At 41.6% G+C, this 12,934-nt stretch overlaps 1 long non-coding RNA gene across 1 annotated transcript; it reads right to left on the bottom strand.

Annotated features, from left to right (window-relative positions):
• Window positions 1–408: 408 nt before the first annotated feature.
• On the bottom strand, window positions 409–12,517 carry LOC147914546 (uncharacterized). The gene is made up of 3 exons (XR_015555270.1): window positions 8,543–12,517; window positions 6,583–6,779; window positions 409–892 (listed from the first exon to the last, which is right to left on the bottom strand). It is a non-coding gene; the product is annotated as an uncharacterized LOC147914546 (long non-coding RNA).
• Between the last annotated feature and the right edge of the window lie 417 nt (window positions 12,518–12,934).

Below are 12,934 nucleotides of genomic sequence, written 5' to 3'. Positions count from 1 at the left end.
GCTTCTTCCTAGGCTGGGGGCTTGTGCGGAAAGACTTTTCATATACTCGCCTGGACAAGATGCTACATTTTTTGGATGAAATGGACATCTATGGGGCCGATTTATGTTATTCAGAAGTCGTTTTGAGGAGAAAAGTCCAAGCTTTTTCCTGTATTAAAACACGAGAGTGGGGACGTGGGCGGTCGCGGAACTCGCTTGGCATCTGAGCCCTCCTCCTACGGCCGCTCAGCCCTCCGCCTGCAGTCTTTGCCCTTTCCTAGAGCCTTGTGCCTCCCCAGATCCATTCCTCCGCCTTGAACATTCCTGCAACCTGGCCTTATTTTAGCTCCCATCATCTTCCCCGGCCTCCTCTTTGGAATCTACTTTTCAAAATGTTCTCAGTTCCCACTGACTCAGACCCTGGTTGCTGTTTGCTTTTCCACCCACCTCCTCGTACAGCTCTGGGTCCGGCACTGCGGTCTCATCCGGAGCCTTGGCCCTGCCGCCCCATCCTGGGGCGTAGCACTGGGACCGTAGCACTGGGACAGCAGCTTGGACTGTAGCACTGGGAGTGAGGTTAGCGCATCTCTCCTTCAGGAAGCCTCACTTTCTGTAACAGTTGTCTGTTTTTGAACCTCTTGTCTGTCTGTCTGTGCTTGGACCCAAGGGGCTACCCTTGGTGTGCCCCTCAGGGAACCAAGATGGTACCCGGGGGCGTAGATGCTTGGATGCTCAAGGGTGGGTTTTTCTGGCAGGCACTGCATGGTCTCCTCCCAGTGCCCCTGCACGTGCCTACCACTCTTCTGTCATATTTGTTTCCGCGATGCCTCCCTCCGGCTCTGGACAGCCAGCCCAGGGGTAGTGCTGATTCTCAGTTTCCCTTTTTGCCTTCTTGTTTTAATCAAAAGGAAATCTGTGAGAAAACGAGGCTTTGGGATTATTTTTGAAGACTTCAAGTTGAATCTTAGATGCTTACTTTTGCTGAGAGGTGAGAAGGGGAGTGTAATATACACAGTGCACAATGATTCAGACTTATGGAATAAAGAAGACTTTTTAAAGATACAATGAATAAAGGTAATGAGTCTTGATTAACTCCTATCTATACTCTCAAAAATCTTAGAATTATAAAATATTAGCATTGAAAAAGAATTTTGGGGCCGGCCTGGGCTTAGCGGTTAAGTGCGCGTGCTCTGCTACTGGCAGCCCAGGTTGGGATCTCTGGGGGCTCACCGGCGCACAGCTTGTCAGGCCATGCTAAGGCCGCGTCCCACATACAGCAACTAGAAGGATGTGTAACTATGACATACAACTATCTACTGGGGCTTTTGGGAAAAAAAAGGAGGAGGATTGGCAATAGATGTTAGCTCTGGGCCGGTCTTCCTCAGCAAAAAGGGGAGGATTAGCACACATGTTAGCTCAGGGCTGATCTCCCTCACAAAAAAAAAAAAAAAAAAAAAAAAAGGAAAAAGAATGTTGAAATTCTTGTGTCTAGTCTCAAAATGAAGACAATGGTACCATCTACATACTTAAAATCTTGTCATCCAGTCGCTTAAACCATCTGGAAACAAGGAACTTTTCAACCTTACCAAGAAGCCCATTCCGGCTAAAACAACCCCAACGTTGTTAGATAATTCCTTCTCATATTTAAATGTCTTCAAGAAATATCATTCTACTGCTTCGTTTTGCCTTCTAGACTTACATGAAAAATTAATAATGCAATCTTAGAGTTGAAAGAGGCATAGACAAAAAAGCCTATTACATATTGCAATTCTTCAAATCTTTTTTTTTCCAAAGAGGTCTCTCTATTTCTTTCCATTCTTCATTTTGTGACATGGTTTCGGATTGGGCTCCATCTTTGGATTCAATTCCTATTAAAATTTGGCTCCCAGATGTGATAATGTTGACAACCACAGAGTTCAGTTGCTATGGAAGATTCGTAGGACCCCAAATGACAACGCTTATGAATCTACTCTTTACTGCAGGCAAAAAGATACAATATAGCAGCAAAGTTAAAATAAAGATACGTATCATAGCCACAGGTTGCCTCACAGCCAAGGGGGTCTGGGCAATGTGGGCCAGGCTTTAATTATCCTCCCTCTGTAGGGGCCAGTCTAGACATACTTTCTTTCTGGATAAGGAACCAACAACCTGTGCACAGAACACCTTGGAACCAGGGAGCCCAGAATGGATTCTTGGCTGGGGCTTCTTATACCTTGCTGGTCACGTAGGCATCTTCTTGCTGTGTAACCAGATCCAAGGGCAGAGCCCACTAGGCTCTCACCAAGATCAGGTAGAAATCATCAATCTCACTGTTATCAATAAACAATGCTGACAAGCTGGTAAAACCGCTCTGAAACTCGCCTTGGACTCGTGGTTACAAAGCAATGCTATCATTCATGCACATTTCACGTCTTGACCAGGGGTCAGTACCGTGTAGATGTATCTCTTATTTCAGCAAAACAGCTCAGGCCAACTCCAGGCCTGCTAGAATGACCGTTCACAGCATACCAGGACTGAACACCTTCTCCAGACGTGGTCAGACTGACCCAGTGCGTGGTGGGATGATGGCTCTCATATTCTGGACACTGTCATCTACCTCTCATTTTAAAATAGTCTCCCTGATTTTTCTTCTCAGCAGAAATCACTGATGCCTCCTTCTGTAGGTTCAAACTAAGGAAGATCCAATTTTCTTGAGGAAGGAAGTCCAACCAAAGCTTTATTGCTCTAGCTGGGGAGATCTGAAATTGGTCTTATCCAGCAATCCGGAGAGATTGGGGTGATTTCCAGGGAGCCTTCTGTCTACCTGTTTTTGCCTTGTCTCATCCCATCTTGGCCTTGCCTTGTATTCCCTTTCTGGCTATCTGATTCTTTGCTTACACTGGAGTCCTCTCTAAGCCCCTCGGTTGATAGGACTGGACCCTAGAATCCCATGACATTCTTACCAGCCCCATCTCTTAGCCCCATCCCTAGTTTGGGGTCCTGCTGAGAATAAACTTTTCTGCTAAATTGTGACCCTAATGCCTACTTGACAGGAGACTGCCTTCTTCTAAGTCCCCAGGGGCAGAGCTCTTTGGACAGAGATACTGGCCTCAATCAGTCCCCTTGGGCCTTGTACCCCAGAACATCCACCTGCGTTCACCGGGCTGCCTTGTGCCTTCAACCAACCAAATTCTAGGTCCCTCCCTCTTACCACTCTCTCTTATTGATAAGTTCCCAGCATGCCTCATGTTTGAGCAAGTCTGGATTGAAATAATTTAAGCAAGAATAATCCTTCAGAAGAAAAGCTAAATTCGGGTGGCAAACTAGCTTCTAAACAATCTTAGAATTTTAGAGCTGGAAGGCTCCTTAGAGATCATCTAGCCTGACGGTTTTTAAAGTTTAATTTTCTTTTCTTTTTCTAAATGGAATATTACATGGAAATTCACATGAAATTAATCAAAATGGATTGCTTGGAGGAGGGGGTAGGGGTAGGAATTAGAATGAGAACATGTAGGCCATTTGGGACCTCCTCAGACTGCCTCCTTTAAGGAAGCACTAGGGAACCCCTGTAGTGTAGTTTGAGAACCATTGATGTATTCTCATGCCTTTACTTTAAATAGAAGTATTTGAAGACCACAGATATTGGAGATTTCCATAACGTCAGTCTGAATGCTGAGCCTATTTTACAGTGTTTATGTGTGTATGTGTGAGAGAGGGAGATTAATATATATATATATATATATATTTTTTTTTTTTTTTTTATTGCAGTAACATTGGTTTATAACATTGCAAAAATTTCAGGTGTACATCATTGTACTTCTATTTCTGCATGGACTACATCATGTTCACCACCAAAATACTAATTACAACCCATCACCACACACATGTACCGAATTATCCCTTTCACCCTCCACCCTCCCCCCTTCCCCTCTGGTAACCACCAATCCAATCTCTGTCCCTATGTGTTTGTTTATTGTTGTTATTATCTACTACTTAATGAAGGAAATCATACGGTATTTGACCTTCTCCCTCTGACTTATTTCACTTTGCATTATACCCTCAATGTCCATCCATGTTGTCACAAATGGCTGGATTTCGTCGTTTCTTATGGCTGAGTAGTATTCCATTGTGTATATATACCACAGCTTCTTTATCCATTCGTCCCTTGATGGGCACTTAGGTTGCTTCCAAGTCTTGGCTATTGTGAATAAGGCTGCAATGAACACAGGGGTGCATGTACCTTTGCAAATTGGTGTTTTCAAGTTCTTTGGATAAATACCCAACAGTGGAATAGCTGGATCATATGGTAGTTCTATCCTTGATTTTTTTGAGGAATCTCCATACTGTTTTCCATAGTGGCTGCACCAGTTTGCACTCCCACCAGCAGTGTATGAGAGTTCCCTTCTCTCCACATCCTCTCCAACACATGTTGTTTCCTGTCTTGTTAATTATAGCCATTCTGACAGGCGTGAGGTGATATCTCATTGTAGTTTTGATTTGCATTTCCCTGATAGTTAGTGATTTTGAACATCTTTTCATGTGTCTGTTGGCCATCTGTATATCTTCTTTGGAGAAATGTCTGTTCAGGTCTTTTGCCCATTTTTTAATTGGGTTGGTAGTTTTTGTTGTTGAGATGCATGAGTTCTTTATATATTTTGGAGATTAAGCCCTTATCAGATGTATGGTTTGCAAATATCTTCTCCCAATTGTTAGGTTGTCTTTTCGTTTTGTTGATGGTTTCCTTTGCTGTGCAGAAGCTTTTAGTTTGATGTAGTCCCATTTGTTTATTTTTTCTATTGTTTCTCTTGCCCGGTCAGATGTGGTGTTTGAAAAGATGTTGCTAAGACCGATGTCAGAGCGTACTGCCTATGTTTTCTTCTAGAACTTTCACAGTTGCAGGTCTTACATTCAAGTCTTTAATCCATTTGGAGTTAATTTTTGTGTATGGTGTAAGGTAAGGATCTACTTTCATTTTTTTGCATATGGCTATCCAGTTTTCCCAACACCATTTGTTGAAGAGACTTTCTTTTCCCCATTGTATGTTCTTGGCTCCTTTGTCAAAGATTAGCTGTCCATAGATGTGTGGGTTTATTTCTGGGCTTTCGATTCTATTCCATTGATCTGTGTGTCTGTTTTTGTGCCAGTACCATGCTGTTTTGGTTACTATAGCTTTGTAGTATATTTTGATATCAGGGAGTGTGATACCTCCAGCTTTGTTCTTTTTTCTCAGGATTCCTTTAGCTATTCGGGGTCTTTTGTTGTTCCATAGAGATTAATATATTTTAAGGAATGGGTTCATGCAACTGGGGCTGGCAAATCTGCAGCCTGCAGGCTGGCAGGCTGGAGACCCAGGAAAGAATTAATGGTGCAGCTCAAGTTGGAAGACTATCTGAAGGCAGAATTCCCTCTTCCTTGGAGGAGGTTGGTCTTTTTCTCTTAAGGCCTTCAACTAATTGGATGAGGCCCACCCACATTATGGAGGGTAATCTGCTTTACTCAAAGTCTACTGATTTAAATGTTAATCTCATCCAAAAAATACCCTCACGGGGCCATCTGGACTGGCATTCAATCAAACATCAGGGTACTGTGGCCTAGCCAAATTGACACATAAAATTAACTGTCACGGTGGGGAAAATTATGTTTTTGGGGAAAAACAAGGAAATCCTCAGACACAATAAAGTATATGAAGATTGGGAGGTTCAGGAGGGAAGGCATTATAGGGGTGGGAGTAGCGTGAACACACATCTGAGAAAACAAGAGGCCTGCACAACTAATACCAAGTGGTCCACTTCAGCAGTGGATAGATATCACTCCTAATGCATGGACCAAAGCCAATTCCACACAAACAAGTTTTAAAAAAACATTGCATTCAGGTAGTATTTAGAAACTGATTAATTTTACTGAATTCTACCATTCCCCTCCCCCCACATTTAATTGGTTAATATGTAGACATTGCCTTCTAGTCATCCCTAGAAACTAGACTGATCAGCCACAAAGTTTTCATTTTTCTGGGGGCTAATTGCAAAATCTCTTTGTGAAAAGAGAGTTGAATTATAAGGTGGAAGCCTTAGGTCTCCTTCCCAGGTTGCTGTGTAACTGTGCCTTATAAAAAACTGTCAATAGTCCTATTCTCCTGATCTTCCTTAACAATTCCTTTCCAAAGACAAGCAACTCCTAATTTTATCATATGCAAACTTACGGGGTGAAAATTTTACTCACTTCTTACAGGCTAGGTTAACTACTCATTCCTATGCTTTTTGTTTTTTTTCCCGAAGTTGTGCTTGTCTTTATTTTCAATGTTATCAAACAGTTTCTACTACTCTTGTTTATATATTTATAGCATTTCTAATTATTAGAGATTTAATTACATTAAATTTTATTAAAATTTTAGTAACAGCAATAATGCTTCAATCTTTATGGTAACAACATGTTATGATACTTTTCTAGGTAGTGACTGAAAGAGGTAAGCTGGATACTTTTTATCACATCTCAACCATTTTTTGAGCTCTCCAATATTCTAGCCTTTTGAGGAGTTCCTGAGAAACAGATGGAAATGACAAATGGACTTAGCTTTCAGGAGCCTGGTATGGGAAAAGTGCTACAAGAGAAATAGGATCGCAGTACCTGGGGGCACGAGACAGAGGTGACATGCTCTGTTGGTCTCAGGTTGGCTGGCCACAGCAGAGGTCAAGGGCAACTTTACAGAGGAGGTGATGCCAAGCTGGGTCTTGGAGGATGAATGTGATTTCATCAGGAAAAGGCTGGGATGGCCATCTAGACAGAGGAGCTGGCATGAGCAACATCAGGCAGGTGTGAAGTGTCTGGCACAATCAGGGAAGGCCAGCAAGACCAGAATGGCCGGGAGGGTATGTGGAGGTGGAAAAGAAGGAAGGGAGACGGAAGAGGTAGATGAGCCAAGAGAGTCTGATTGCTGATCATTTCAATGCTATTTTAATTCATTTTTTCACATTTATTTATTGACTGATTGATTTTTACAAAAGTAATGCATGCTAATTATAAAAATCAATATCCCCGTTAAGCTTAATTCTTTTGTGAAGTAAAGGGCGCCAAAGACCCACAGGTTAAAATTCACTGTCCTATCTCCCTAGGTCAGTGCAGCACCTGATTTCAGCTGGTTTAACCCAGAAATATGCACATTCTGTCCCTGCCATAGAAGTCCTTACAGCGCCTTCTCTAACTAAAATAGTAGAGACAGCAGATGAATGCTGGGCAGCATTTGGTATGAAGGGATGGCCATATGTTTGGATGTTTGGAGCTAAGTATATACAAACAAGTTCTTATCTGAGAGCCACACCGCATGGCCTTAAACAGCTAATAAAAACAGTTAAACAGCAGTTTACAACTGATTACACACAAAATAAGTGTTCTCTAGCACTGCAGTAACTATTCCAATGCAACTGGAAACAGTCGTATTTGTTTGAAATTACTTGAATATAAATATGGTCTTGAACTATTTTTAACATTTTTAACCATTTTGCTGAAATAAAATAATTGTGTTGGAAGTGTCCATCATAAGAATTCATCCTGCTATTATTTTGTTACACCCACATTAATGAAATAAGAATCCATTTACAAATACAGAGAAATAGATTCTACAACTTTCATAAATCAGTTAATCTCCACAGAAATACAGGCTTTTCTTTCTCTTCACCCAACTATGCTATGCTACAGCTTGAATCCCTTACCTCTCGTTATCAGATTTTAATGAAGACTGAGTATATTTATCTATATCCTCTGGAACAAGAATACCATATCTGCCTGTCCCTACTACCTTTCTTCTCTTCATGTGAAAGAACACCAATTCATACCAGCCAGTTGCTTGATTATGATGTTCACGTCTAATCATCTCCCTCTGAGAGTGACACGTTCACTAGTATCCTTTTCACAAGGGGAGAAACTAAGCCACCACAGCAAGTCACCTACACAAGCCAATCCTGCAAATCTCTCTGAATAACAGAAGTTTATGTCTTCAGTCTCTAAGCTTATTGACCCCACATTAGCAGCTCCTAAGTATCACAGACTGTGGGCAAATGAACAAGTTTACCTGCTGACTGCTTTCTCTATGAAGTAAGTTGTGGAAGGATTTTGTAGAAGTTATAGATAGTATGATGGTAGAAGCAGATTACAAAATTCTGTTGGTGGTAATGTGTTTTAAAACTATTGCAGGGCCAAATTGCTACAGAATTTGTCCCCAGAATGTTATTTGTGGAAAAGCTTCTATTTGTGGGGCCATGTTTCAGGGTTACCAAGGAACACCCTTGAACCATTATGCAGTATATTCATCTTTTAACGTGGAAGGATCTTAACTATAAAAATTTCAAAATCAATTTGTTAAAAGTCCCATTGTGTTAGCTATTTTCTTAGACTCTAGGCAGCAGAAACAGAAAATACACTGAACTAAAAAATAAAAATTCAGAGGAATAACCCATATCCTGTAGCATATTTAAATAATTCAAGCAGTCTTGATGCTGCCTTTCTCCCCTCTTATACCAATGCCTCCTGGTACTCATTCTCATTAGCTTTTCCATATTATATATTGCTACTTTTTGAAAAGGATAATTACCCAATATTTGCACCCAGAGCTCCTAATAGAGATTTTGAGTGCACCAGCATAGTGATTGAGCGTGAGGGGAGAGGGCGAGGGGATGGATCCGGTGTGAAAAACGGAGGCAGGAGGTCCTAGGCGTTGTTCTCAGCTCTCTCAAGTGTGCTCTAACCTTAATGTGTGTCACATCCAGAGAGGTTTGCAGAGGAAAAGCCAATGAAGACACACTAGAGAATCCATCTCTAGCCACTAAAGCCCTTTCCTGTAAAAGGTGTTTCTCCTCAGTTAAGTAGGATCTGAATCAAAGGAGCAGAATCTGAACGCTTCTTGGTCTTATTCCCACTCTTCTAAGAGGCCACATGATTGCCTGGCTCATTCTACCAGGCAGTGTTTCTGATTCCTCTTCTTACATATGACTCCAAAATGTGCTGGTGAGATCTTCTCCCGAAGCACTCACCCGGGTGTAGCAGCCAAGGTCAGAGCTGTTAGAGACTGAGGGATTTTATGTGCCTAGAAATATAGGACAATCTCCATGCTCTTGTTTCTGTGATAACCGAGAGAAACAAGATGGCAGATGGGGCATTCTCTTCCACTGTGTGTGGGGGGTTGGGCCGATGGGGAATGAGCTGGAGGGTGGAGTGAGGGCAAGGAGCGGGAGAGGAAGGAGACTTAGGGAGGAGGAGAAGGGACTGGGAAGTAAGCCCAGGGCTGGTATCTGAGGAAAGAGAACCAATACCTCTTTTGTTGTCAGGAAAGCCCTGAGCACAAAGGGTGAGTTTGAGTTTCACTTCAGGTCAGTTGGGGGCATTGTGAAAAGGCAGTTTTCAGAGAGCGAGCTTAACTGACTGACTCTGAGGTAATTAAATCACTACATTAGGCTCTGACCATGAAAGCAGAAAAATACAAGCACACAAAAAGAAGAAAACAAAAACCTTACATTTGTATCTAATTATATAATTAAAATGTTTACTGTTCCATGTAATAATTATGTGGCTCATATTTGATCATGAAGCAGTTTCTCTAATTGGTTAAAAGTTTTACCCGTTCTTCTTGTGGGACAAAATTGGGTTCTCTTCAGTCATTTTTCATTCAGGCATGTAAGGCTTCCATGCCATCTGACTTTGTTTTATTCTGGCTGGGGTTTTGGCAACTTCTGTGGTAATTTTCGATTTTATTTCCTCTCTTCAGTGATGTCTGTAATTTTGGGCAACCAGTTACCTGAGGAAAGGATTATTTTTCAGTCCTCCATTTGCTTTCCTAATATAAATTTTGTTCTTCAGACTCAGGAGGCACAGTAGGCGTTGAAGCAGAACAGGTATTCTGCAGTGCTGAGAAGGTCCCCTACAGGGGACCTGTTGGCCTCTGCAGCTCTGTCGTGACTGGCTTATTTTTCCTCCTTCCATCATTATTACTCGTGCTTCCTTGTAGCTTCAAATCTTGGTTATTCAGAGATTGATTAATTATGTTGCAAATTATCCAAGTACTTTATTTCTCTTCTTCCACACCTCCTATCTCCTTTTTATTTTTTATTTATCTGTTTGTGTTTTGCCATTTTGCAGATGAACTCCAAAAGTCATCAGAATAAAGCACGTGGAAAGAATCACATAGAGAGATGATTTTTTTAAATGTGGAAATAAGATTTTTTTTTAACATTTAAAGTCTGATTATTGACCCATATCTCTTGAATGCTAAAGTAATACAGGCTTTTTGAAACCATTTGGTTGAGCTTTTTGATTTTATAGGTGATAAAAACAGGGACTAGAGAGGCAAAGTGAGTCGCACAAGATCACTGGTTGTTTAATACCAGAGCCAGAACTAGGAATCCAATGTCACAGTCAATCCCTTTTTCAAATGTGCCATATTGTTAGAAGGCTGGAATCTTCTAGTAACAGACGCAAAAACAATTTCTAATTTTGGGAGATTATCTTGGGAAGTTTAATTCACGAGTGAAAATTAAAAAAATGAAAACTCAACCTATATCTACACTGGGCAAAAATATAAGACCCCCCGTGGAAGTTGTTCTGAGGGGACATGTATATATATCCGAGGGAGGTCAGCATATTTTCCCCTAAGGCAAATTTATGTAACCACTGTTTATGAAAAAGTCAATCTGTTAAATTCATTGGTGATTCCTAAGGATTTGTCTTAAAGCTCATCCTTGCCTTCGTTGACTGCATACTGTTATCTGTTCTTCCTGCTAGCCATCCAGTGTCTTCACGGAAAAGTCATGACTTGTAGCCTCAGAGGAGACACCCACACACCAGGCTTTCTGTATTAGTTTCCTTGGTTGCCATAACAAATTACTACAGTCTGGGTGGCTTAAGACAACAGCAATTTTTTCTTTCACAGTTCTGGAGACCAGAAGTCTAAAATCAAAGTGTTGGCAGGGCTGCGCTCCCTCCAAGGCTCTCGGGTAGATTCTGTTCCTTTCTTCTTTTAGCTTCTGGTGAGGGTTAGCATCATTCCAGTCTCTGCCCGTTTTTACATTGCCTTCATCCGTGTGTCTCTGTGTCCTCTCCTCTTCCTCTATAAAGACAGCTGTCGTGGGTTGAGGGCCTACCTTAAATCCAGGATGATCTCAAGATCTTTAATTATATCTGCAAAGGCCTTCTTTCCAAATGAAGTCACATTCACAGGTTCTGGGGATTAGGGTGTGGACCTATCTTTTGAGGGGGACACCATTCAACTCACTGTAGTTACCTTTTCGCAAACAGCACAGTCAACTGTGTAATCTTGTTGTTCCACAGCTAGAGCGACCAACTGTCCCGGCTTTTCCTGCATGAGAGATTTCCTGGCGGTGGGACTTGTAGTGCTAAAACAGAGGAAGGAGCATCTGGGTAATCCAGGATGGCTGGTTACCATATAATTGAACAAAGAGCCTGTGTGATCAACATTATGCAGGGGCTTGAAAGTTGTCCATGCAGGAGAAAGCAAATACCTCTGAGAAAAGGTGGACTGGCCCTGAGATGCCCCTTCTCCTCCTCTGACCTCTGCTTTGACGGCTGTGATGAATGATCAGAGGCTTCTGCTGGAAGGAGAGACCTTAAGAGAGCAGTTCTATCTGTCAGAGCCACTCTCCAGACTTGTTTTTTGCTCATCTCGTTACCTGTGGCAACCCTGCCTTCTCCTCAGCTGTTGTTGTTTCTAAAGGCAGCTGTGGCAGAGGCAGCCGGCTGGTTACATTTTGGCCACCTGGCCAGCAATACCTCAGCAAAGTGTTTCTTGTGGACCTAGCAATGATTTACATTGTGCTAAAATGTCCCTCCTTTTTTCTCCCCACCCCCTCCCTCTTTAACCACCCCTTCAACCTCCTCGGTAGGAGAGTCAAGAGAAGCAAGGAGTAAAGCCTGGCTTTGATCTTCTAAGAGGCAGTCTCCCTTTCTCTGTCCACTTGGACCAGAGGTCACTGGGTGAGGAGCAGCAGAGCTGACCCCGGCCAGGGCCCACACGCCTCCCTCTTTGAAGAGTCCATTGCAGCCAAGGAGCATGAAAGAGGTCTGGCGTTGGCTCGCTGTGGAGTTGACTGAGGGCAGCAGCTCTCCACCTTGTTCTAATGACTTCTATCTTGAGAGAACAAGATAATCCTGCCTTCAAACCAACTTTATGAGCTTCTGGCACTGCACATACCTTCTCCCGACCCGAAGCTTCACGGAGATGGGGCTGAATGTGGCTGCATTTTTAACCCCGTTTTATTCTCCGTGCTGAAAAAGATAAGACTCTTTGTGGGAAAACAGCTGTTTTGGATCAAGTTAGAGGCAGTAAATTAAAAAACAAAAGTAACAAGCATGAAATGATGCGATCAGGACAAGATCTTGATGATGAAATGACTCTGCTTTCCACTTTTGTCACAGATTGATTTCATCTTTCATTTACACTGATTTTATACTTTTTCATGATTAAAATTCTTAGTCACCAAATTCAATGATTTACAAAAAAATCTTTTGACCATTGTCACATTTAATTATGATGGTTTAAAAAATTTAGATGAAATAAATTATTTTTTGGTTGAAACCAAACTCTTTTAGAATTAAATATTCCTGAGAACCAATTTCCATTCATTCATTTATTCCATCTTGACTTATTTATAGTGTTTTGGAGCACATAGCTTTGTATACTTTTCTTAGTGGTTGCTCTCTGTGTTACAATATGCATGTATAATTTATCACAGCCTACTGGTATCAACTTATTTTTTCCACTGAAGTGTAGAAAGCTTACTTCCATTTAGGTCCCTTTACCTCCCTACTTTTTAAATATAATTGTCTGTATTTCTTTTATATACATTGACCACCACACTAGATGGTTTTCTGATTTTTGTTTCGAACATCAAATACAATATAAGAAACTTTAATTTTTGTCTCACTCATTAGACTGCAAGGTCCACAGAGAAAGAGATCCAACTTTGTCTTGATT

Source organism: Ceratotherium simum, chromosome 19 (assembly GCF_057802395.1).
Source record: "Ceratotherium simum simum isolate JZ-2026a chromosome 19, ASM5780239v1, whole genome shotgun sequence".
Taxonomy (NCBI): domain Eukaryota; kingdom Metazoa; phylum Chordata; class Mammalia; order Perissodactyla; family Rhinocerotidae; genus Ceratotherium; species Ceratotherium simum.
Note: the sequence above shows the minus strand (reverse complement) of the source record. Positions and strands in the feature narration are given on the sequence as shown.